Consider the following 26,244-nt stretch of genomic DNA (forward strand, 5'->3'; position numbering starts at 1 on the left):
TAAGCATTTCAAAGACACTGCTTAATAAGAACACTTAAAGACTCTTATTCAAACAGTAATTGTTTTCCAAACATTAGTTTGGGAAAGAATGCCTCTCTAGATTCTTTTTTAAGTGGTTGGTTATCAGCTCTCCCTCTTTTCCCTTCCTGCAGGTCCCCTGGCCAAATTACATCCCTGTCAGGGCTCAGGAGAAAATTCTCCCCTCCGGCTACCTTCCCCTAGCCTGCCCCGACTTGTATACACAGTAGAGTTCACTGCTCTCCAGGCTGTGGTTCACCATTATTATAGTCATTGTTACTTTTGATTATCGCAGTTCATACCTGTAAGTCTTTCTCCTGCTAGACTGACAGGTTCAGGCAATCAAAAACCAGTCCTACTGTTAGGCAACAGAAACCCAACAAAGAATAAACCGTCCAAGTTCTCATGGTACAACAGCAGAAAATTGGCAGAACGCAAATGGCTTTCAGTACACCCGTGCCTGCTGCAGTCCAGGGGGTCACGAAGAGCCAGACACAAGTTAGCGAAACAACATCTACCCCTTTTCTCAGGGAAATGTGGCAGCGACTCTATCTTATAGCTTACAAACTGTAAACACTTAGGCATTAAAAAAGAGAGACAGTAAGTTAAGTATTTGTTGGAAATCACTGAAACCCTAACACTAAGCTTTAGTGCCCCCAAAAAGAGGTCTGAGGGGAAGGAGACATGTTAGAAGAAGTCATGTGGGAGGGGAGTATCTTTACTAATATGTATGCTTTAAAAAAACAAGATAGTATAAAATTTGAATAAACAGTGAACTCGTGTATGCCCCACTCTGAAAGCTTAGACACTAGAGTATTTCCTTGAAAAGTCTACAGGTGTTCTTAACCTTTGAGCTACTTAATGTGAGAATGGCTGAGAAGGCATGCATGTCCTTCTGAGGAAGAAGTATATGTAACCTCCTCCTCAGTTAAAGAGGGCAAGACTGGTTAAAGTGCTAAGAAACTGCTGAACTGCTTTTTTTAAAAAAAAGCCTTTTTTTGGAGTAGAGTTGATTTAAAATGTTTAAAATGATTTAAAAATTTAAATGGAATTCCATGGTGGTCCAGTGGTTAGGACTCTGCCAAAGGTTGAGTTTCAATCCCTGGTCAGGGAACTAAGATCTCACAAAACATGTGCTGTGGCCATAAATAAATAAATAAATAGATTAATTAATGAATTAATTAAATGTTGTGTTAGTTTCTGCTGTAGGCTAAAGTGGATCAGGGATACATATATCCACTTTTTTAAAATATTCTTTTCCCATAGAGGTCATTACACAATATTGAAACAATTCCCTGTACCATACAGTGGGTCCTTATCAGTTATCTATTTTATATATAGCAGTATATGTATGTCAGTCCCAATCTCCCAGTTTAACCCTCCCCCTTTAACCTCACCCTGTCCCCCTGGTAAGTATAAGTTTGTTTTCTACATCTATGGCTCTAGTCCCTGTTTTGTAAATTGCTTTGGGCTCAACAAAACAAATTGTGATTTTGACTGAGTTAATGTCTCCTCCTGATGCTGGGAGGGATTGGGGGCAGGAGGAGAAGGGGACGACAGAGGATGAGATGGCTGGATGGCGTCACCGATTCAATGCACATGAGTCTGGGTGAACTCCAGGAGTTGGTGATGGACAGGGAGGCCTGGTGTGCTGCGATTCATGGGGTCGCAAAGAGTTGGACACGACTGAGCGACTGAACTAAACTGAGGGCAAAACAGAACCGGAATGCCTAAAAGAACCTGCCAGCCTACCAACTCCCCAGGACAATGGACTTTTTTGGGGTACTGGGATCTTTTGAAAACCTGATGGGAAAAAATACAAAGAATATATGTGATCCATTTCCCAAAAAAAGACATGTATGTACTTTTTTTAATGTCATGAGTTTCCAGAAGCCCATCCCCTCCTATGAGGATAAAGACCCCTGAGGAAGTCAGAAGCAGCTCGCAAAGCAACCATATTGAGGGGCTTTAGTATTAACAACAGCAAAGATGACTTTCAGAGGCGGAGGGAGTCTTCCAGCAGCCTAGCAAAGCAGCTGGGAACTGAGCGAGTGACTGCCAGATGTTAAAAGCTTCTGGGACTCCAAGCCAGAGGCAAATAAAGCTACATGAAATAAGTCCAAGGTGGGAGGTTCAGAGCGCCACTTCCCTGCTCTGATGATCTGTTTAAACAGGTTACCTAGGACTGTTTCTAGGCCCATGAAAGAGAATGGCTCTTCTTCACTTCCCCTCTTACGGCTCTGTCTTTGAACAGACTTTGAAGGAAGGGAGGTACAGTTGTTTGAAACTTGTGTTTGTTTAGGCCAGCATGGCTCTTATTGATGATCTCATGAGAAAACTAAACAGGTGACTGTAGTAGTCAGAGTTCTCCAGAAAAAGAGAAACAAAAAGGTATATATACAGAAGTTTATTATGAAGAACTAGCTATTGCAATTATTAGGCTGAGAAGTTTACCATCAGCAAACTGGGGACTCAGGAGAGACAAAGGAATAGTTTCGGTCTGAATCTGAAAGCCTGTGAACCAGATCATGTAAGTTTTGGTCTGAATTTGACTCAAAGGGCAAGAAATGACTGATGTCCCGCCCAAAGACAGTCAGGCAGAGAGAAAATTCTTCCTTACTCAGCAATTTTATCCTATTGAGGCCTTCAAGCAACTGGGTAAGGCCTACCCACATTGAGGAAAGCAATCTGTTTTACTTGGTCTGCCAATTTAAATGCTGATCTCATCGAGAAACACCCTCACAGACATATCCAGAATAATGTTGAACCAAATATCTGGGTATCCCATGGCGCAGTCAAGCGGCCTAGTCAAGTTGACATATAAAGTTAACCAACACAATAACTTCTAGTGGAAGAAAGACCAAGGAAACTATGGTTAACCCAACCATAGCCCAGAGAACATTAAAAAAAACTTTAAACACTATTGCTAATTTTTATAGATACAGTTAACAAAAGCAGTCAAATGGCCATAATGACATTACACCATTCCTCTCTACCACGAGCAAACTAAACAACCCAAAGTATTAGCTGTTCTTAGATCTTATTCTAAAATATAAGCAAAAGTATTTTCTTTTCATATTTAAGATAATGTACGCATTGAAGCTCTATCAAGAATATACATTGCAGTGTCTGCCTTGCTGATCATGCTTTTTGCAAAGAGTTGTTTTCCTTTTATTTGTTTTAAGTTTACTTCTGAGGCCATTATGACAGTTTTGAAGTTACACAATATTTATCTTGGCATAAGTGATCTAATTTTTACAAAAATGTGTATGTAATAATCTGACCCACTGTATCATAAGTATGGAAAACTAGAAAGTGTTGAAAGAACAAATTTTTTTAAACTATTGCTTGGATTTTAAAATGAGATCAAGGGTGATTCTAAAAAACTACAAATGTTTGGTCATCTAAGAATGCACCTATCAGTGTTTTTTGGTATTTGATAGTTTTCTTGTTTATCTATGAATTCCAAGCACTGGAATTTGGTCAACTGTCAGTTATCCATTTCAACAGCAATTTCAAATCATGAACAACCTATTTGATTTTATATGTTCTGTGAGTTTTTCTCTTTCTTTTTTACATTAAAATTCCAAGTGTTTTGCTGACACACACCATAGCCTTCTTCATGGTTACGTATCAACAGCACAATGGGAGGAAATTCTGACTCTAAACCTCTAATTGATTTTGGGTAACCCCTAAGGGCTTCGATGGTGGCTCAGTTCAGTCAGTTCAGTCGCTCAGTCATTTCTGACTCTGCGACCGCATGGACTGCAGCACACCAGGCCTCCCTATATGCCAACAACTCCCGGAATTTACTCAAACTCATGTCCATTGAGTCAGTGATGCCATCTAACCATCTCATCTTCTGTTGTCCCCTTCTCCTCCTGCCCTCAATCTTTCCCAGCATCAGGGTCTTTTCCAAGGAGTCAGTTCCTCACACCAGGTGGACAAAGTATTGGAGTTTCAGCTTCAGCATCAGACCTTCCAAGGAATATTCAGGACTGATTTCCTTTAGGATGGACTGGTTGGATCTCCTTGCAGTCCAAGGGACTCTCAAGAGTCTTTCAAAACCACAGTTCAAAAGCATCAATTCTTCGGCGCTCAGCTCTCTTTATAGTCCAACTCTCACATCCATACACGACTACTGGATAAACTATAGCTTAGATTAGATGGACCTTTGCTGGCAAAGTAATGTTTCTGCTTTTTAATATGCTGTCTAGCTTGGTCATAACTTTTCTTCCAAGGAGTAAGCATCTTTTAATTTCATGGCTGCAGTCACCATCTGCAGTGATTTTGGAGCCCCAAAAAATAAAGTCTCACACTATTTCAACTGTTTCCCCATCTATTTCCCGTGAAGTGATGGGACCAGATGCCATGATCTTAGTTTTCTGAATGTTGAGTTTTAAGCCAACTCTTTCACTCTCCTCTTTCACTTTCATCAAGCGGCTCTTTAGTTCTTTGCTTTCTGTCATAGGGTAATGTCATCTGCATATCTGAGGTTATTGATATTTCTCCCAGTAATCTTGATTCCAACTTGTGCTTCATCCGGCCCAGCGTTTCTCATGATGTACTCTGCATATAAGTTAAATAAGCAGGATGACAATATACAGCCTTGACGTACTCCTTTCCCAATTTGGAACCAGTCTGTTCCATGGCTCAGTGGTAAACAATGCATCTGCCAAAGCAGAAGACACGGCTTTGATCCCTCGTCTGGAAAGATCCTACATGCTGTGGAGTGACTAAGCCCCTGCGCCACAACATTGAGCCTGTGCTCTAGAACCCAGGAGCAGCAGCTACTGAACCCACCAGCTCAACTACTGAAGCCTGAGCACGTTAAAGCCCATGCCACAAGAGAAACCACCATAATGAGAAGCCCGGGCTCTGCAACTGTAGAGCATCCCCCACTCACCTCAACCAGAGGAAAGCCTGCACAACAATGAAAACCCAGCACAACCAAAAATGAATGAATACATCAATAAAATTATTTTTTAAATATTCGGATATTAAGTTTAAAAGGATTCTGAGACAGTCCATGCAGTAAATAAATCCTGTGCAGTTAATTTTAAATTGAATATGCACAGAAAATCCAGCTTTAAAAAAAAATGTTGCTGATAAGTTTACTAAACTAAAACCCACCAGAACAGAGGAGTAGAAACATTCTTCTCCCCTTTACTATAAGTTTCCTCACTAACATCTCCCCTGTAATAACTCTAATGTACTTTGGGCTCCTGCCATGCAAGGCTTTCATGACAGAAAAGAAGACAGAATTTTTTTAATAACAACTTAAGAGAAATCCTCTGAGGCCCTTCTCCATTAGATTCTGAAGACTAGATAAGGAAGAAAAGGAAATTGAATTTTCACATCTAATAATTACATTTATTTTTATGAACTTTCATAATATATATCTTTATAGACATTTAATTATTTGATGGGAACACTGCTGTTTTGAAGGCTGTTAGATTGTAGAAAAGTTCCGAGGTAAGGAAAGCACGTGTCCACCTTCAGCTAGAGGAGACTCTTAGTGTCTTCAGCACATGATTCTTTCTCAAGTGTACTCCTGCTTTCTGTCCGAACCTCTTGATTTTTTTCTTAACTCTTTCTACTCAGTTCTTCCCCACTTCTTTTCCTTCTCAGCTTGACTCCCTCCCTTTGACTTTTCCCTTTGCCAGGTGACACCCACGTTATCCCTTTTTGTCCTGACATCCTGTGAGGAAAGCCCTCCTCTCTCAAGCTTTCTTCCTGGATACCTTCCTCCTCCTAAGATGCTAAGGTCCATATTTTCTGAGGTTGAGCTGCTTCATGATCTCAATCAAAGCCCCTCAAGCCTGCTTCTCAAGAGTTACTTTCCAGATGACAGTCCCTTAACCACTGATGAAGTAAAATGAACTAAGGGAAGCCAGAAAATTAAGGGAGCACAAAAGCAGAAAGACAAATTAGTAGCAAGTTTATTCAATACTGTCTGTGCATCTCAGGGCAGGGGAGCTGGTAATAGGTCACAACATCCAGAAATCACTTTGACAGCCCAACATCGTCATGACTAAGAGCCAGGCCCTGTCTGTGCCTGGCGCCAGGTCTGTGGCACCAATTTATATCTCCCTTTATGGCCCCTGACTCCTGATATAATCACTGATGTAGGGCGTGCAGTGTCAACCACAATTAATACCCACACTCACCTTCTAATCCCAGTCATTGGACTATTGACTAGCAGTAGAGATTCTTTTTTCCCTCAAAGATTAACATTAACTAATGTTAATGAACATTATCTATAAAACCCTCACTGTTTGGGATAGAATGAACCAATATGAATTGAATGATTTTTAACTTGATGACAACAGTTTTAACACAAACTAAATTGTCCCAGAAGCATCTCTATTTTTAAACTGAAAAGCTCAAGAGGAAAAAAAAAAAATGAGAGCTGTAGAAGGACTATGGATCAAGAATTTTTTATTTGTGAATCACTGTTACTGAGTGTGGCTTTGTACTTCTTAATGACGAGAATTTTGGAGAATAAAGCAGTGACTAAGAAAAAACAGATTGCAAAACAGGCATTGTATCAGTGGCAGAATTCCAGGATGATAGTGAAAAACCACACTGTGACTGATTACAGAGTCAGATTGTTTTTCCATCAAAATTCTCTTTTATGAGATTTGTCAATCAAGTGGACTCCATTTATCTTTTCAAAGTTAGATGACCTCTAAAGAGGCCAATCTCACCAATATATCCATCTTTTTCATTGCCATCCTATTGTGGTCTTATATGTCTGGATAAGATTTAACCCCCATAGCCTCACACAGGGTAGTTAATGAAATCACTTTCAATAGGATATTGCTAAACTTAAGGACATTTAAAAAATGTTAGCTTAACAACCTCTCAGAATTGCCTGCTTACTCATTGAACAGTGTCCTTTTCACTGTCTCACACAGCATTTTCTTTGTTCTTTCTGCAAACCTCTCTCATCAGAGTCCATGCTTTGGACTTGCTTTTTGCATAAGCAATAATCCTGTTAAGGTGTTTTTTTTGTTTTTTTTTTTTACAAACAAAAGGAGTCACCACTCAAAACTGAATCCTGCTCCCCCACCATGATAGAATTCATAAATAGTTGCTTTTTTATAATATTGGCCCTCTGAATGTATCAAATCATTGTAGTCTATGAAAAAGTGTTTTGGGGGCTCACATGAGTAAGTCATGTCACTTTTCAAAGGAAGAAGAAAGAGAGAGAAGGATGGAGAGAGGGAAAGAAAAGGGAGGGTGATAGTTCTAGGGCTGGAAAAGAAAAGGAAACACAGCAAAGGGCCACAATGTCTTACAAAATACAACTGGGACTTCGATATCCTAATACTATCATGAAGTTCCAGGGTACATTGTGTCCGCGTGTGCACAAGAATGTGGTTATTTTCCTTGTGGTTATGATATACCAGCCTAGACTGAATTCAGTAGAGTATTACACACAACAGCGAAACCACATTTGTATGTCCTTAACAATTGTAATTTTAAACAAATGTAATTAATGTAATTTTAAACAACTACTTGCTCCTACTTTCTTATATTACGGTACAACTCCAAGGCCATTTCACCAAGTTAACCCTCTAGCACTGCATGGCCAGCAAACGGGGAAACTGGTCCAAAGTGCCAGAACAGGAGGAAAGCAAGCTGGCAGGAGACCTCATTATCCAGTCACTAAACATAGTAAGGTCAGAGTACCACACCCACACTAAAGGCAACTTAGCGTTTTCTTGACCTCCGTGTTAAAAAGGAATTAAACTTCTTTACGTTTACAATACTCCCTCTAGTCCCCACACCTCTTCCACCAACCTCATCTCCTGCCCCAGCCAGTTCCAGACACTTTACATCCAAATACTTGCCAATGAGGAAGAAACAGGATAAATTTTCATGACCGCTCTAATACCACATTGTCAAGGACCTGCCCCATAATGGATCCCCATGACCATTAGCAGCAGGAATTCCTGCCAGAGATAAGCACCTGTGGGCTTGATAACCTCCGATTTCAAAAGTTTGCAACAATAAACATGATTTCATTAAAGCCTTCTTCTTACTTGGGAGGACCAGGCACCAACACATACATGATGATGAGAAGATTTCTCTGGAGGAAAGTTTCCTCTTCACAGTGCCGTGTTGTGCTTACAGTCAGAGTATCCTGGAACTGGAAGGGGCTGCTCCATGTTCAGGTTAGAAAGTGAGATTCCCAGTTCGAATGAGGTGGATGAACCTGAAGCCTACTGTAGAGAGTGAAGTAAGTCAGAAAGGGACAAATACTGTATATTTAGGCAGACATATGGAATCTAGAAAGACGGCACTGATGATCCTACATACAGGGCAGCAAAAGAGACACAGATGTAAAGAACAGACTTCTGGACTCAGCAGGAAAAAGAGAGGGTGGGATGCTTTGAGAGAATACCATTGAAACAAATACATTACCATATGTCAGTGTGAGCTTGATGCATGAAGCAGAACACCCAATGCCAGTGCTCTATGACAACTGGAAGGACAGGGCTGGAGGAGGGAGGGGGTCAGGACGGGAGACACATGGATACCCATGGCTGACTCATACTGATGAACCGCAAAACCCATCACAATATTGTAATCATCCTCCAATTAAAATAAATAAAAAGGAAAAGAAAAGAAAGTGAGACTCAGAGCATAAGCCTTGTGTGGAAAGGCCACAGCTGATGGTAAGCATTAGGACTAAAAATAAGGTCCTCAGATTCCTAGTTAGTACTCTTTTATACGTACCAGTGATCCTCAAATGTTTGTATGTCTTGGGATCACCAGCAGTGCTCTTGAAAAATGCCAAGCTCCTAGGTCTCATCCTCAGAGCATCCTGGTTGGTAGATGGCATGGAATCTGAGAATATATTTCTACTGAGCTCCCCTTTGTGATTCAAATGCAAGTGGACCCCACTCGGGGACAGCGTACAACAGCTGCTGAGAAGACCACCAAAGTTTGCTCATGATATTTATACACATTTTATTCATTTCTTGGTTCACCTCTCATAATTCTTCCTTTGCCAATGAGCTCATGACTAACTTGTCAACAAGCAGAACTCATGTTTAAACCCTCAGTGCTTTAAAACTCCATGTAGTATTATGTTGGGGTAGGTGTAGAAAGGACAATCTCCCACATAAAGAATTGCTCAAGTAACGCATGCATATATGCTCATTGAAAAATTTAAACAGTGCGGAAGACTGTAAATTAAAGGTTCTTCCTTTATCCCTCCCCTAATCTCACTCCTCTCCCCAAAGTTACTTACTGCAGTTGGATGTGTACCCTTCAGATTTTTCTATACATTTACACACATAAATACATAAGTGTGCGTGTGTGTGCTTTTTGCCCTTATTTGGAAAGTTCTGCTTGGAGAATGATCTCAGCAATTGTTTCTTTTATTATATAGATGACAGTGGATACAAAGCTTAAATCAAGGACATCTCAAGATACATGACTGCTAGTGGTAATAACAGCATCATTCCTTGATCGTTCTAAAAATGAAGGCTTCCTGGACCTCACTCACCTCCTCAAATACATTTTGGTCAGTAAGTAGTGTTCCTCAGTTATAAAAAAATCTGTGAGGATGCTAAAGGAAGAGGAAAGGGCGGGCAATCACACTGTGTAAACGTGTGAATACTATTATAGAGTTCTCATGCGAACAAGAGGTGCTAAATTAATTCAACTGGTTGCAAGTCCTGCATGACTGAGGATCTGCTTCTGTGAGAAGGGTGGCTTGGGGTAGGGTCAAGGACGTAAAGTGAGTGCTGCTGTGCATTCATACAAAATGTAAGCATTGTCTGCTTTCCTACCTTCTAAATCCCACAATGCAATTGTCACTCTCAGCATCCAACTGAAATGGCTCTTGTTAAGGTCGCTCAGGACACCGAACTGCTGAACCTTATTCTCTTGACTTCTGCAGCATTTTTTATTTAACCATTTCTACCTTATCTCTCCTCTGGTTCCAGTGAAACAAGAGTATTCACTGTCCATCTTCAGCAATTTTTACAAAAATCTTAATATACCTCAGGATTCTATCCTAGGAGTGCTTTTCAGTTCAGTTTAGTCGCTCAGTCGTGTTCAACTCTTTGCGACCCCATGAATCACAGCACACCAGGCCTCCCTGTCCATCACCAACTCCCAGAGTTCACTCAAACTCACGTCCATCGAGTCAGTGATGCCATCCAGCCATCTCGTCCTCTGTCGTCCCCTTTTCCTCCTGCCCCCAATCCCTCCCAGCATCAGAGTATTTTCCAATGAGTCAACTCTTCGCATGAGGTGGCCAAAGTACTAGAGTTTCAGCTTTAGCATCATTCCTTCCAAAGAAATCCCAGGGCTGATCTCCTTCAGAATGGACTGGTTGGATCTCCTTGCAGTCCAAGGGACTCTCAAGAGTCTTCTCCAACACCGCAGTTCAAAAGCATCAATTCTTCGGTGCTCAGCTTTCTTCACAGTCCAACTCTCACATCCACACATGACCACAGGAAAAACCATAGCCTTGACTAGACGGACCTTTGTTGGCAAAGTAATGTCTCTGCTTTTGAATATGCTATCTAGGTTGGTCATAACTTTTATGCTGATTCTATATCTTCTGATGGTGCTCACAGCCTCAGCAATGACCCCCAGATTTTCATCTACAGTCCCATTTTATACTGAGCCCAGGGATCACCTTCTGAAGAGCATCTGCAATTCAAATATGGCATGTCTAACTGCAAATTGGTGTCTCCATCCCCATCTTTCCACCAGCCTCATCTCTACCCTATATATTACTCCTATCAGTTAATGATAAAACAATATATCAGTTCCTGAATCAGAAACGCCATTCACTGTTTGTCATTCCTCCCTTTATCTTATTCTTTTCATCAAATCCTATGGATTCCACCTCCAGAATATCTATATATTCTATCGTCTGCACTCTGCTCCCATTACTGTTACCCTTGTCCTCATCATCTCCACTTGGACCAAAGTCATGGCTTCCTAGCAGGCATCTCTGTATGAAATCCCTTTCTTCCTCCAATTCCAGACATTTTGCACCAAAAAAGTTCATGTTTCTGAAATATATAACATATATGGCACTCTCCACTTAATAACCTTAAATAGTTTCCCATAACCTACTGGATATAAATTTAAAATCCTTAACGTATTTTCAAATCCTGTCCCAATCTATATTCCCAGCCTTGTCCCTGGTCACAAATAACTCAGCAATTCCCTCAAAATGCCATAAGCTTCCTCATCTGTTTTGGTCATTCAGTTCTCTCAACCCAGAGTAAAGTCTGCCAACAACTCCTTTAGTCCATAAAATAAATGTTTTCTCCTCTGTAAATCCATGCCCAGTAACACCAGTCCACCATCTCCTTCAAGGCACTCAGATCTTTCTCTGGGTCCCACTATGCACCTACCTCTAACAGGACACTTACTCTAGCATTTGCTCACATAGTGTTTCAGCCAGCATGTAAGTAAACACTCATAACTGTGTATAGTAATATCATTTCTAAACCCTCTTGACCCTAATAAACCTGCTATCCTGGAATTCTGTACCAAATTCCAGTACATAGAACCGTGCTTTGTATATAAAAGGCTCTCAACAAACTGAATGGATGAATAAATAAAACATAAATAATAGCCATCCATGGAAATAACCTTCAGCTTCTTTCTCATGATGCCAGACACTAGAAAACCACAGGTTTGAACCCTATTACCAGCTCTGAGCCCTGCCGTCCAGAATGTGTTCATTCATTCTTTTACGTGTTCACATATTCAATGACTGTTTAGTACCTGTGGTGTGCCATGAGTCAAGGTGCCAGGGAGACAGCAATGAACAAGACTGACAGAAGCACTGATTTCTTGTGATTTACATTCTAGTGGGGAAAAAAAAAACTATAGACGAGTATAGAAGTAGAATGTATGGCATTCCAGTCAGTGATGAATATTAGGGATGAAAATAAAGCTGAAAAGGGAAAAAATGTTGAGAGTATGGCTGAAGTTTTAAGTGGGGACAATCTATATAGAGAGGTCAAGAAATGGTTTACTGCTGCTACTGCTAAGTCGCTTCAGTCATGTCCGACTCTGTGTGACCCCATAGACGGCAACCCACCAGGCTCCCCCGTCCCTGGGATTCTCCAGGCAAGAACACTGGAGTGGGTTGCCATTTCCTTCTCCAATGCATGAAAGTGAAAAAGTGAAAGTGAAGTCGCTCAGTCGTGTCCGACTCTTAGCGACCCCATGGACTGCAGCCTACCAGGCTCCTCCATCCATGGGATCGCTTAGGGAGGCATAATTCTAATTTGTACTCCAGGGATGACTTCCTACAAAAGTCAAGAAAAGAGGATACCAAACTACTTTCCTAGCTCTTTCTCAGAAAAAAAAAAAAAAACAAGCGGGGAGAGAGGGACAAAGAGGCCTCTACCACACATCCACGTGGTGTGGATTTCTAAGGAGCAGGACAGAAGTGTTGTCAATCTGGGCCTAGAGTCATAAGTTCATACTTGGGAGAGCCTCTGGACTTTATAAGAGAGGAAAGGCTTGAAGCCCTTGGGCCTCACAGGGAGCTTTGAAGAAGAGGATCAGGTACTTTATCAGAGAGGCTTGGACCTGAGGTGCTAGTCCATCTTCTCAGTCTTGGGCATTCTCTGTCTAATAAAGTCACTCTTCTTTGCCCCCAACAATTCATCTCTCGATTTACCAGCCTATTGGGCCCATGAGCAGTACAAGCTTTGATTCTGGACTCAGCAACACTAATAACCCAGCCTATCTACCTGGGAGAAAGAAGGCAAGGACTGCCATATGGTCTCTACTCTGGTAGATACTCTAACCTGCTTCCACCTGCCTCCAACCTACCCCCACAGGAATTTTTTTTTTTTTTTTTTTTTTAAGAGGAAGAAGAAGAATATAAGGAGGCCATGGCTCAGGTGATTTTTCAATGACATTGCTAGGTTTTTCTTGATGATGATACTGGTACATATCACCCAGATGATTTGCCTGGATTCAGACAGCTTCTCACGCAATCTCTTTGCCTAGTCACTGATTCCTGGTCCATTATCCAGAGTTATAAATGCTAGTGTGCTGGAGCTGACTCATACTAGCTCATACCAAAGAGGTGTTAAAAGTTCAAAAACTTTGCAAATCCATTTATCTCATTTTGGTAGCTTAAAAATAGTTTTGGAAGGAGTATTTATACCAGGGAAATTGGAACAAGCTACAAATTCTCTTCTCCTTCCCTACTCCTGCATTCCCCACTGTCGTTGCCAATCCACTGCTTGGTTTAACCTGGAAAACTTGCATGCAGATCCCTGCTGTATCTAAAGTCCATGGATGTATCACCATGCCCACATGATCCTTTCTGACTGTGAGTTCTTAGTCTCAACCCCTTTTAACTTACCCTATCCTGCTGGTGCCCATGTCTTAGCATAGGACTATACTCTGCCAAAAGTTACCATGGCAGGGGAGATAAATAGCCCTCTCATCTACAGTATGATCTGGCTTCAGAGTATGTAAAAGTGAGTGTACAGGTGGATTGCAGAGTCATTAGCTCATCAACCACCCATCCTATTTCTAATAACTTCCATGGCATCACTAATAAAGAAAAATGCGACGTGAAATGTTCACGGAGATTACAATGTACATAGCCCAATTTTAGAGTGCTGAATTGTGGCCCCAAGAAAGTCGTAGAAGTGAAGACACACGCTAATTAAATATAAAATCTTCAAGTGGTATTTTTTAAAGCATCTTTTGACAACATAGGTGGACCATTTCTGGAGCTGAATATATATATATATTTTTTTTCTTTCCTTCAATTTCTCCTACATTTTGCTGCCATATTATTTTCTAAAATACAGATTTTATTGTATCATCAGATTTTTTTTTAAGAGAAAAAAACTGGCTTTGTTACTTTGCTAGGCAAAGGGGGAACACAGTAGGCTAGTGCCTCAAGAACTCTGCCCTGTAATTTAAATGTTTTGATGGAACTGTATATGATTGCATATGGTTGTAATTAATACTAATTGTTATATCTTGATGAGAAAGAATAATTAGGACAGTATAACAGTAGGAAAAATAATGCAGAACTTATTTGGAATTCAAAAGTGCAAACCCTGGGAATTATACACTCCTTTGAATTATTAACATCCTGCTCCCATTATTTATGATGGTCATGAATTAAATGTAGTTCTACTTAGTTTGATATCTTCCTACAAACTTGCTTAAACATAAGAGTCATATCAGGGTGTTGTTAAAAAAAAAAAAAAAAAAAAGGTCTTAAGCAGACCTACTGAATCTTCACAAGGAAAGACCTGGAACATTATAATAAACGTCTTAGGTAATTTCATAGTCATACAATCTGGAAAATACTGGTTTAGTACAACCTTCTATTTTGTAATAAATGAGGAAAATTCTCTGGAGAAGTAAAATACTGATGGTTAAAAACAGCCAACCTAAGACTACTAATTAACTTTTCATAATTTCAGGCAGTAGACAGAATAATTCTAGATTTATGAGACATTATTTCCACAATAAAAACAGAGAAATATCTTTATGGAAAGGCAAACTAATGTATTACATAACAGTAACAATATTTACTATATGAGTCATTTTCAAGAAATTAAGTAAATTTTCAACTATATGCATCATTTAAAAGATTAAACATATATTTGAAAACCATCTATAAATAGTTAACTAAGCAAATTAAAAAAAACCCGCCACGTTGCCTTTTATGACCTGTTCTCAGAAGTCCCATAGTAATTTTTCTACTGCTTTCTATTTATGGAGGCAGTCAGAAGGGCCCACCAAGTTTTAAAGAGGAGGACTGCAGTGGAGAGAGACACAGACTCCACCTCTGGACTGGGAAATTGCCAAAGTCTGTAGGATTGGAAATGTTCTTGCAGCCATTTTTGGAAAATACAATCTACAACAGCAGGGCTCTTATTGAACATACTTGGGATGACTTTTAACTCAGAGTACAACCCCACATAATTTATTTTAGTCTATACAAACGCATCCAAAAACCAGGTTGAATGTAGCATGAAATTGTAGGTTAATCTAAAAAAGAAACTTATTCAAATTCATTTTTAAACAAAATGCTTTTAACATGGTGAAAATGTGTGATTCTAGTTATTCATTTTATCATGTGTAATTGGTCAATATATAGGTACACACTTTGGGTATAAATGTATGAGTTAAAAGGTAGATGTAATCACAGCTGTATCTCTATTTCTCTATTACCTTAACACACTCCTATATACATGGGGATATTATCATACATATGTATCTGTGTGTATAGCTAATTCAGAAATGTCTTTTTTTTTTTTTTTTTAGGAAACTTTATTTTCTGCCTGTCTTATTTCCATTTCCTGTTTAAGGGTCTGTGGAAGAGCAACTTAAGACCACTCAGTGGTTATTCCTACCTGTTCAGTGACCTAAGCAGTGGGAGCTGCAATCCTGTCCTTGGTGGTGAGCTGAGCGCGGCAGTCCTCAGTAGGAACTGCTGGATAGACCCAGAGCGCACCTGCAGACCCATCTGCAACTTCAGGTCAAGTAGCAGTAAATTTGGGAGCTGGAGCAGTCCATTCACCCTGAACTTCCTCCTGAGTCAAACCCTTTCCTGCAGCAGCCAACTCATCACCTCTGCAGAGTAGAGATCAGGCTGACCTTCTGGAGGGTGCTCATGGGAGTCGGCGCAACGCACGCGCAGAACTTCTCACCAGGCATCCGCCGAAGACCCATTGTTGTTCCTCGGGGATGGTGCTGTCCACACAGCACAGAGGAGAGTCACTGGGTCAGGGTGGGAAGTCCGGTTAACAGAAGACGCCTCTGAGATCAGCCTGGGGCCAGTACCGCTAGAAGTCTTGCCTCCGGATGGAGGCCTGGATGGAGTTAGGAAAAGTTCCAAAAGAGAAGGAGCCAGCAAAAGAAATGGCTCCAGGGGCAGTAGCAAACTTCAGCCCAGATGGCTGGCCAGTCTCCCTGGAGGATATGACACCGACATCAACCCAGTTTCCCATGGCAACTATGGCAGGAGCTGCCAGCCGAGGCGTCTCTCGGTAGGTGCAAGAAGTAACACCACCACTTTTCCTTTCAAAGACCACTTAGTAGTCAAGGTTGGTGCCACCTAAGTGGGTTCCTTCTGCAAACAATGTAAGGATATCTTCCTTTCTCATTGGCAGGACAGCAAGGGCTCCAAACATTGTGATTGTTTTCCTTTAACGTCCAAGGGGAACCCAGAACAACACTGTATGACCCTTTTTGGGGTAATGCAGAAAAGTAAGAATGTCATTTTAATAAATAAATAAAAACATACAGGTAGTTCAGTTCAGTTGCTCAGTCCTGTCTGACTCTTTGCGACCCCATGGACTGCAGAATGCCAGGCTTCCCTGTCCATCAACAACCCCCGGAGCATGCTCAAACTCATGTCCATCTAGTCAGTGGTGCCATCCAATCATCTTTTCTCTGTCATCCCCTTCTTCTCCTTCCTTCAATCTTTCCCAGCATCAGGGTCTTTCAGGGTCTTTTCCAAGGAGTCAGTTCTTCGCATCAGGTGGCCAAAGTATTGGAGTTTCAGCTTCAGTATCAGTCCTTCCAATGAATATTCAGGACTGATTTCCTTAAGGATTGAATGGTTTGATCTCCTTGCAGTCCAAGGGACTCTCAAGAGTCTTCTCCAACACCACTTTGATGCTTTCTCAAAAGCATCAATTCTTCAGCGCTCAGCTTTCTTTATAGTCCAACTCTCACATCCATACATGACTACTAGAAAAACCATAGCTTTGACTAGATGGACCTTTGTGGGTAAAGTAATGTCTCTGCTTTTTAATATGCTGTCTAGGTTGGTCATAGCTTTTCTTCCAAGGAGCAAGCGTCTTTTAATTTCATGGCTGCAATCACCATCTGCAGTGATTTTGGAGCCCCCAAAAAATAAAGTCTGTTACTGTTTCCCCATCTATTTGCCATGAAGTGATGGGACCAGATGCCATGATCTTAGTTTTCTGAATGTTGAGCTTTAAGCCAACTCTTTCACTCTCCTGTTTCACTTTCATCAAGTGGCTCTTTAGTTCTTCTTCACTTTCTGTCATAGGGTGGTGTCATCTGCATATCTGAGGTTATTGATATTTCTCCCAGCAATCTTGATTCCAGCTTGTGTTTCATCTAGCTTGGCATTTCACATGATGTACTCTGCATATAAGTTAAATAATCAGCGTGAAAGTATACAGCCTTGACATACTCCTTTCCCAATTTGGAACCAGTCTGTTGTTCCATGTCCAGTTCTAATTGTTGCTTCTTCACCTGCATACAGATTTCTCAGGAGGCACAATAAAGGACAGAAATGGTATGGACCTCACAGAAGCAAAAGATATTAAGAAGTGGCAAGAATACACAGAAAAACTATACAAAAAAGAACTTCATGACCTGGATAACCACGATGGTGTGATCACTCACCTAGAGCCAGACAGCCTGGAATGCGAAGTCAAGTGGGCCTTAGGATGCATCACTAAGAACAAAGCAAGTGGAGGTGATCGAATTCCAGTTTTGCTATTTCAAATCCTAAAACATGATGCTATGAAAGTGCTACACTCAATTTGCCAGCAAATTTTCAAAACTCAGCAGTGGCCACAGGACTGGAAAAGGTCAGTTTTCATTCCAATTCCAAAGAAAAGCAATGTCAAAGAATGTTCAAACTACTGGACAATTGCACTCATCTCACATGCTAGCAAAGTAATGCTCAAAATTCTCCAAGCTAGGCTTCAGCAGTACATGAACTGTGAACTTCCAGATGTTCAAGCTATATTTAGAAAAGGCAGAGGAGCCAAAGATCAAATTGCCAACATCCACTGGATCATTGAAAAAGCAAGAGAGTTTCAGAAAACCATCTACTTCTGCTGTATTGACTATGCCAAAGCCTTTGACTGTGTGGATCACAACAAACTGTGGAAAATTCTTCAAGAGATGGGAATACCAGACCACCTCACCTGCCTCCTGAGAAAAAACATTATACTAGCAAATTAAATGGTGGTCAATTTACATGCACTGAAAATTTTGAAGAAAACGCATTCTTAGATCTGAGAGAACTCTGAGCTCTTTGCAGCTACAGTTCACTCTTAGGAGGTGAACTGAGTTCCATCAAAATATTATATATGTTGAAGGCTTAATCCCCAATACCTAGAATGTGACCGTATTTGGAAAGAGGGCCTATAGAGAGGTGACTTGTTAAAACGAGGGCAATAGGGTGAACCCCTGACTGCTGTCCTTATAACATGCTCAGTCGCTCAGTCATGTCAAACTCTTTGTGACCCTATGGACTGTAGCCCACCAGTCTCCTCTGTTCATGGGATTCTCCAGGCAAGAATACTGGAGCAGACTGCCATACCCTCCTCCAGGGGATTTTCCCAACCCAGGGATCGTACCCTCATCTCCTGTGTTCCCTGCATTGCTTGTGAGTGGATTCTTTACCCACTGAGCCACCTGGGAAGCCAGTCCTTATAATAAGGAGAGTTTTGGACACACAAAGAGAAAACCAGGGCAGAAATGCACAGAAGAACAACCATGTGAGGACACAGCAAGAGGTAATCACCTGCAAGGGAGGAGAGCAGTTTCAGAAGAACCAACCCCACTGACACTGTGATCATGGACTTTCAGCCCCCTTAACTGTAAGAAAATTACATTTCTCTTGTGTAAGCTACCCAGTCAGTGGTAGTTCTATGGCAGCCTAGTAAACTAACATAGCCACTCAATCTACTATTTAAATGCATGAACAGAATTAGATATCTCTCAATATTTTTCTAAATATTCTATCAAGTGTTTTCTATCCAAAAACTTTAAATAAAATTTTGAGAAGTCTATCTTTTGTAAAGTCTCATTTGTTGCTGTTCAGTTGCTCAGTCACGTTCAACTCTTTTTGACTCCATGGACTGCAGCACGCCAGGCTTCCCTGTCCTTCACTGTCTCCTAGAGTTTGCTCAGACTTATGTCCATTGAGTTCATGATGCCATCCAACTATCTCATCCTCTGTTGTCCCCTTCTCCTCCTGCCTAAATCTTTCCCAGCATTAGGGTCTTTTCCAATGAGTCCACTTGTTTCCCTAAATATTCCTCCTACACTTGTGCTACTTGGGCACCTATGTTTAAGGTCCTTTGTGATCCTTTTTAAAAAGACAGTTCTAAGTGTATTCAAAACATGTTATTACCACAGTTCCCTAGGAAAAGCACAAATATAGTTTAAGATAAGAAGTTTAATTATGAAATGAACCTATGTTTAAATAGCCTTTTGGTTTTAATTGATCTTTTTTAAAAAAATGAACAAAGTGCAGCGTTGGGATCAGAGCATTTGATACTTGAGTTAATAGCCACAAGAGACTTAAGCACTTCTCTGTGTGACTATAAATGCATTGACCTTTCTATACAAGGATGGAACTGCTCCTGTACAGTCATTATTTAAGCATAAGCTGACAGGAGAAACAACAACAACAAACACCTTTGTTTCATTTTAAAAAGGAAAAATATATTCATAGTCTTTTAAAAAATAGAATGTGCAAGTATTTGTGTTTACTTGTGTGAGTTTATTTGTCTGTGTTGTATATTTGTATTAACATATTAATTAATAGAATAAAGCATGTATGAACTCTGTGTCCTAGGATAAATTCCTAAATCTGAAACACTGTTCCCTCATCTAAAAAATCGATGGATAAAGTGCAGTCTCTAAAGGATTGACGTGGGAGGATTAAATAAGAAAATATGGCCACATTCTCCCTCTGCGATGGCCCACACTTTCTCTGTGGAATGTGCTTCTCTCTGTATCTGAATAAATCTGCTTCTTACCTATTAGTTTGTCTCTCATTGAATTCTTTCTGCCATGATATCAAGAACCTGAACTTCATTAGGTCCTGAAACCAGGTACTGTGGGTTTTGGCTGGGTTTGAGTCCCAGCCACATGGGTTCAAGTCCCAAACTGGGTATTGGCTGGGTTCAAGCCCCAGTACATGGGTTGGAGTCCCAATCTGTGTTAAACGGTTTCAGCTGGTGACCACGAAGGGATGGTGATAAGGTAAGAAAAGGTTTAAAGTCAGGTCTTGGTTCTAAAGAGGTCCCTGGAATACCTGAGCCAGGTATACTGAGGAAAATGCTCTGCTGTTGTCTGCTCATTTGTGACTGGCAGGTCAATTCTGAATGCTTATGCACATCCAACAGCAGGTCCAGGACAGAATTATACTGCTTTCTTTGACTCTGAGGTTTTTTCTCCTACATTTTTTTTTTTGTTTGTTTTTGTTCATTTCTGCTCTGTTTCTTCTGTTAACCTCAAAAGATTGCTTTTATTCCCCTCCCTCTGACCCTTACAAGTGTTGACCCTTTATTCCCAACTTATAGCTAAACCACCTCCAGCTCATCATCAACACCATTGGGGATGTCTTTGTGCCATTTCCTTGCGACAGCTTTTGGGTACTAACAACTGGCTGGGAGACCCCCTTGGAAGGGATAACATCTAAAATCGTAAGTGCAAATCTTGACCAATTTGAGTGGTGGATTCTGACTTAAAGGGTAAATTTTGAATAGAATGGGAATTAGAGACATCATCTCTGGTTTGGATCTGAAATGGGTCAGGCAGCATCAATCCCAACCAATACCCACTGGGTCTTATCCTCCAGGATTGGGAAAGATTCAGACTACTGGGATTAAAACCAATGAAATTTGTTAGTCTATGTAATCATGTTTGGCCACAGTATGAGCTAGGATGCCAAGAAAAGTGGCCACTAAATGGGTCCCTGAGTTATGATACTATATTGTAGCTAGATTTATATTGTAGAAGGAAATTTAAATGGAGTGAGCTTCCATATGTTTGAATTTTCATGGCCTTGTATTTAGACTTTGTATTAGATCCACAAGGGATTTAAGATGCGTGTAGCTCCGAGGGATAATTCTAGTAAGGACACAAAAGATGTTTTAGCTGATTTACTCTATAGAGCCATCCAAAGATTAAATCCTTTGCAAGGAGGAGCCACAGCTGCTCCTCACCTACTGGGAGGAACCATTGCCTCGGGGGAAGACACAGCTAAGGATGGAAAAGTGACCCCACCCATATTCAGGAACCTCTTCTTTGTACCCTGAGTTACCCAAGGGGCCCATCCTTAGCTCAGCTAGCACTGTCAAAGATCTAAGTCACCAACCAAGTGCCCCTACAGTTTTGCCTCTGAGAGAAGTTCCTGATGGAAATCGAGAAACAATTAAAGTCTATGTACCTTCCTCAATATCTGATCTAAGTATGGAGAGGACAAGTTGGGAAGTTTTTCTGAGGATCCTGAACGTTTTACAAAAGAATTTACCCCACTAGTGAGTGAGATCTTTTGATCTCACCTGGGAGGACTTACAGGCTTTACTATCCTATTGCTGCACCCCTGAGGAAGACCGGGGTATAATACTGGCAGCCTGAGCCAGACAGGACCATGCAGTGTACCAGGTAAGGAATGACGCTGTCCCTTAGGCAAACCCACGGTGGAATGACCAGCTGAATTCTATTGATAGACAGGATTGTATGATTAATTGTTTAATAGACGGTATGAAGAAACTTACAGTAAAGCCTGTGGATGAAAATCCTGAAGTTTTCCAAAGGAGATTAGTGGAGGCTTTTAGAAAGTATACAAATGTGGATCCCTCCTCCTCTGAGGGACGGGTGCTTTTGGCTATGCATTTCATAGCCCAGTCTGCCCCAAACATCAGGCACAAAATTCAGAAAGCAGCTGCTGGTCCTCAGACTCCAATGAATGATTTAATCCAGTTGGCTCATTTGGTTTTCAATAATCAGGATATGGCTGAAAAGGCTGAACACACCCAGAGAAATATACAAGAGACCCAAATGATTGCAATGGCTTTGTCTGCTCAAAGACCACCAATCTGGTCCTGACAGACCACAAGGCTCATGGGTACTCATACAAGGCCTGTGTACCCTGTGTAGACAAAAGGGGCATTGGGGGAAGGACTGTGGTCAATGTGTCCTTTGCAGGCAGCCAGGGTGTTGGCAGAGGGAATACTCCAAGTGCCAGAGACTGACAGAGGCCCCTCAGCCATTGATGGTTTTGCAGTCAGAAGATTGACAGGACCCAAGGCCAAAAGTGGCTCTGCCTGGAGATACCATCTACCTAACTAATGTCCAGCCTCAGGTGATCATTGATGTGGCTGGCTGCTTGGTAAAATTTCTTATAGACACTGGGGCAACCTTCTCAGTCTTAACCTAAAGGATTGGAAACCTTCGCGATCATAAGAAATATGTAATGGGGTTGTCAGGGAAGAAACAGGGACACAATTTTCTGGAGCCTGTTTTGTGCAATGCTAATGGTTGTTTTTACATTCATTTCTGGTTATGCCTTGTTGTCCCATCCCTTTAATGGGAAGAGATTTATTAAGGAAGTTAGGGGCCATTCTGTTTCTGGAAGGGCAAAGGAACCATCTTCACTGTCAAATGATTTTAACAGAAAACAGAAAGGGACAGGTTGAATCTGAAGTTGAGGTAGAAGACTTACTAGACCCTGGAATGTGGAATTCCGAGGTCCCAGGTCTGGCCAAAGATATTCAGCTAATGGTTACTATACAAGATTCCCAAGAAATAGCTGTAGTTCACTGTAGGGGACATCAGTCTCAGATTCTCAGATCTGAAATTGGAAAGGGAAATCACCGAGTTGACCAAGAAGCAAAGAAAGCAGCTTATATACCAACAGATAAAACACAGGCAGTTTTAAAAGTCCTAGGCTTTGATAGAGGAAATGCAACAACCTTGCTATATGAAGGAAAAAAGTTGCACTAAAAATAGGGGGTTAAATATTATGATTCCACAAGCTCAACAGTGGAAAGTAATCAAGGCTTTATATGAAGCTGATCAGGATTTTCTAAGATTGGATGAAATTTAGTTGGGTAAATGGATTTTGTTAGGAATGGGCTAAGACAAGACTGGATTTGGTTTCTCTCTCAAAGGATTCTTGACAAACAAATGGAGCTGAGTTTCTTCATCTGCAAGTGATTTATATTTGCTTTTGAGATCTTTATAACTTTGGGTAGGGAATAAGTATTGTCTCCCTGTGACTTATGATTTATCTGACTAAAAACTAACTTTGAGATGTTTTAGAGGACTCCTGAGGAATGAGAAACCTGTATGCAGGTCAGGAAGCAACAGTTAGAACTGAACATGGAACAACAGACTGGTTGCAAATAGGAAAAGGAATATGTCAAGGCTGTATATTGTCACCCTGCTTATTTAACTTTCATGCAGAGTACATCATGAGAAATGCTGGGCTGGAAGAAGCACAAGCTGGAATCAAGATTGCCAGGAGAAATATCAATCACCTCAGATATGCAGATGACACCACCCTTAGGGCAGAAAGTGAAGAGGAACTAAAAACCCTCTTGATGAAAGAAAGTGGAGAGTGAAAAAGTTGGCTTAAAGCTCAACATTCAGAAAACGAAGATCATGGCATCTGGTCCCATCACTTCATGGGAAATAGATGGGGAAACAGTGGAAACAGTATCAGACTTTATTTTTCTGGGCTCCAAAATCACTGCAGATGATGACTGCAGCCGTGAAATTAAAAGATGTTTGCTCCTTGGAAGGAAAGTTATGACCAACCTAGATAGCATATTGAAAAGCAGAGACATTGCTTTGCCAACAAAGGCCCGTCTAGTCAAGGCTATGGTTTTTTCAGTAGTCATGTAAGGATGTGAGAGTTGGACTGTGAAGAAAACTGAACGCCGAAGAATTGATGCTTTTGAACTGTGGTGTTGGAGAAGACTCTTGAGAGTCCCTTGGACTGCAAGGAGACCCAACCAGTCCATTCTGAAGGAGATCAGCCCTGGGATTTCTTTGGAAGGAATGATGCTAAAGCTGAAACTCCAGTACTTTGGCCACCTCATGCGAAGAGTTGACTCATTGGAAAAGACTCTGATGCTGGGAGGGATTGGGGGCAGGAGGAGAAGGGGGACGACAGAGGATGAGATGGCTGGATGGCATCACCGACTCGATGGACGTGAGTCTGAGTGAACTCTGGGAGTTGGTGATGGACAGGGAGGCCTGGCGTGCTGCCATTCATGGGGTCGCAAAGAATCGGACATGACTGAGCGACTGAACTGAACTGAGGAATCACAGAGAGAAATATTTAACTAGGATTATTTGGTATGTTATGTTAAATGTGATCATTTGTAATTCTGGTTATTGTAACCAAACTTTTATCTTACACTGTAATCAGACATTTGACCATGACTTTTGACTCTTTTGTCATTTATAGATATTTCTGTACCCTAGTGCTGGTACAAAATGCTTCATCATCAAAAAGATACATAAGAAGACTAAGAAACCAGTTACAACAGTTCTACATCAAGAAGATGGCTATGTAGGGATTTCAGCCCATGTGGACTAAAACAAGGAGCTTCCCTGCCCCTGGGGCCCCTAGATCAGGTATACAGAGATTTTTACTCCCTGATAGGCAGGGACGATGCGTCTACTCAGCCTGGAAGCAATTACAGAAGATAGCCCTTCTGCTTTCCTTAAGAATATAGGAGTAAAATCTCTGTGGGGGGAATGTAACAGGAGAGAAAGGGGCAGGGCACAACTTTTGAAAGAATGACATAGCCCAAGCACATAATATAAACCGATTAGAATCAGATGGGACCAAGATGGCAGACAAGACTAGATCCTGATCCTTAATCAGCAAGTGAAATGACACACCCAGAGGTGCCATGACAGTTCCAGTTCAGCTTAGTTCAGTCACTCAGTTGATCCAACTCTGCAACCCCATGGACTGCAATACGCCAGGCATCCCTGTACATCACCAAATCCCAAAGCTTATTCAAACTCATATCCATCGAGTCAGTGATGGCATTCAAACATTTTATCCTCTGAGGTCCCCTTCTGTCATCTGCATTCAATCATTCCCAGCATCAGGGTCTTTTCAAATGAGTCAGTTTTTCAAATCAGGTGGCCAAGTATTGGAGTTTCAGCTTCAACATCAGTCCTTCCAGTGAACACTCAGGACTGATCTCCTTTAGGATGGACTGATTGGATCTCCTTGCAGTCCAAGGGACTCTCAAGAGTGTTCTCAAACACCATAGTTCAAAAGCATCAATTCTTTGGCGCTCAGCTTTCTTTATAGTCCAATCTCTCATCCATAAATGACTACTGGAAAAACCAAAGCTTTGACTAGATGGACCTTTGTTGGCAAAGTAATGTCTCTACTTTTTAATATGCTGCATAGGTTGGTCATAACTTTTCTTCCAAGGAGCATACATCTTTTAATTTCAAGCATCCTTTAAATTCATCTTTTAATTTCACCATCTACATTGATTTTGGAGCCCAAGAAAATAAAGTCTTGCACTGTTTCCATTGTTTCTCCATCTATTTGCCATGAAGTGATAGGACTGGATGCCATGATCTTAGTTTTCTGAATGTTGAATTTTAAGCCAACTTTTTCACTCTCCTTTCTCACTTTCATCAAGAGGCTCTTTAGTTCTTCTTCACTTTCTGCCATAGTGGTGTCATCTGCATATCTGAGGTTATTGATATTTCTCCTGGCAATCTTGATTCCAGCTTGTGCTTCATCCAGCGTGGCATTTTGCATGACGTACTCTGCATAGAAGTTAAATAAACAGGGTGACAGTATACAGCCTTGATGTACTCCTTTCCCAGTTTGGAAACAGTCTGTTGTTCCATGTCCAGTTCTAACTGTTGCTTCTTTACCTGCATACAGATTTCTCAGGAGGCAGGTCAGGTGGTCTGGTATTCCCATCTCTTTCAGAATTTTCCACAGTTTATTGTGATCCACACAGTCAAAGGCTTTGGCATAGTTAATAAAGCAGAAATAGATGTTTTTCTAGAACTCTCTCACTTTTTTGATGATCCAATGGGTGTTGGCAATTTGATCTCTGGCTCCTCTGCCTTTGTTAAATCCAGCTTGAACATCTGGAAGTTCACAGTTCATATGCTGTTGAAGCTTGGCTTGGAGAATTTTGAGCATTACTTTGCTAGCATGTGAGATGAGTGCAATTGTCCAGTAGTTTGAGCATTCTTTGGCATTGCCTTTCTTTGGGATTGGAATGAAAACCTACCTTTTGCAGTCCTGTGGCCACTGCTGAGTTTTGAAAATTTGCTGGCAAATTGAGTGTAGTACTTTCAGAGCATCATGTTTTAGAATTTGAAATAGCTCAACTGGAATTCCATCACCTCCTCTTGTTTTATTCTTAGTGATGCATCCTAAGGCCCACTTGACTTCGC

Source organism: Bos indicus x Bos taurus, chromosome 5, assembly GCF_003369695.1.
Source record: "Bos indicus x Bos taurus breed Angus x Brahman F1 hybrid chromosome 5, Bos_hybrid_MaternalHap_v2.0, whole genome shotgun sequence".
Lineage (NCBI taxonomy): Eukaryota > Metazoa > Chordata > Mammalia > Artiodactyla > Bovidae > Bos > Bos indicus x Bos taurus.